At 65.9% G+C, this 340-nt stretch overlaps 1 protein-coding gene across 1 annotated transcript in view; it reads left to right on the top strand.

Annotated features, from left to right (window-relative positions):
- The window catches only part of PEAR1 (platelet endothelial aggregation receptor 1), an 18,064-nt gene that overhangs the window by 12,568 nt on the left and 5,156 nt on the right, over window positions 1–340 (top strand). The gene's annotated exons all lie outside the window — the stretch shown is intronic.

Genomic DNA, 340 nt, shown 5'->3' with positions numbered 1-340 from the left:
GGGCGGGCAGGCTGCGGGGCGAGGGAGGGGGCGACAGCCGGCTGTGGGAAAGCCGTCGGGCGGCTTCCTTCCTGCCATCTCCGCTCCGCTTTTTCTCCGACTGCGAAAATCCCACTCGTCCTAAGAAATCTGCGGCCTCCAGGCCCCACTCCTCCCTGCCGTCTTACACCTGATCCGGATCACGCAGTGTTACCTGCCAGGGCCTCTATCAGCTTTGGGGTTGCTGCCGCCCCCTTCATTGTGCAGAAGCGGCAGCCACGACCCCGAAGGGGGCGCGTGGCCGCAGCCATTTAGCCGTCTGCTCCACAGCTTACGTCCGCGTCTCCTGTGTGGGCGGCGT

This window comes from Pteropus alecto, unplaced genomic scaffold, assembly GCF_000325575.1.
Source record: "Pteropus alecto unplaced genomic scaffold, ASM32557v1 scaffold49, whole genome shotgun sequence".
Taxonomy (NCBI): domain Eukaryota; kingdom Metazoa; phylum Chordata; class Mammalia; order Chiroptera; family Pteropodidae; genus Pteropus; species Pteropus alecto.
Note: the sequence above shows the minus strand (reverse complement) of the source record. Positions and strands in the feature narration are given on the sequence as shown.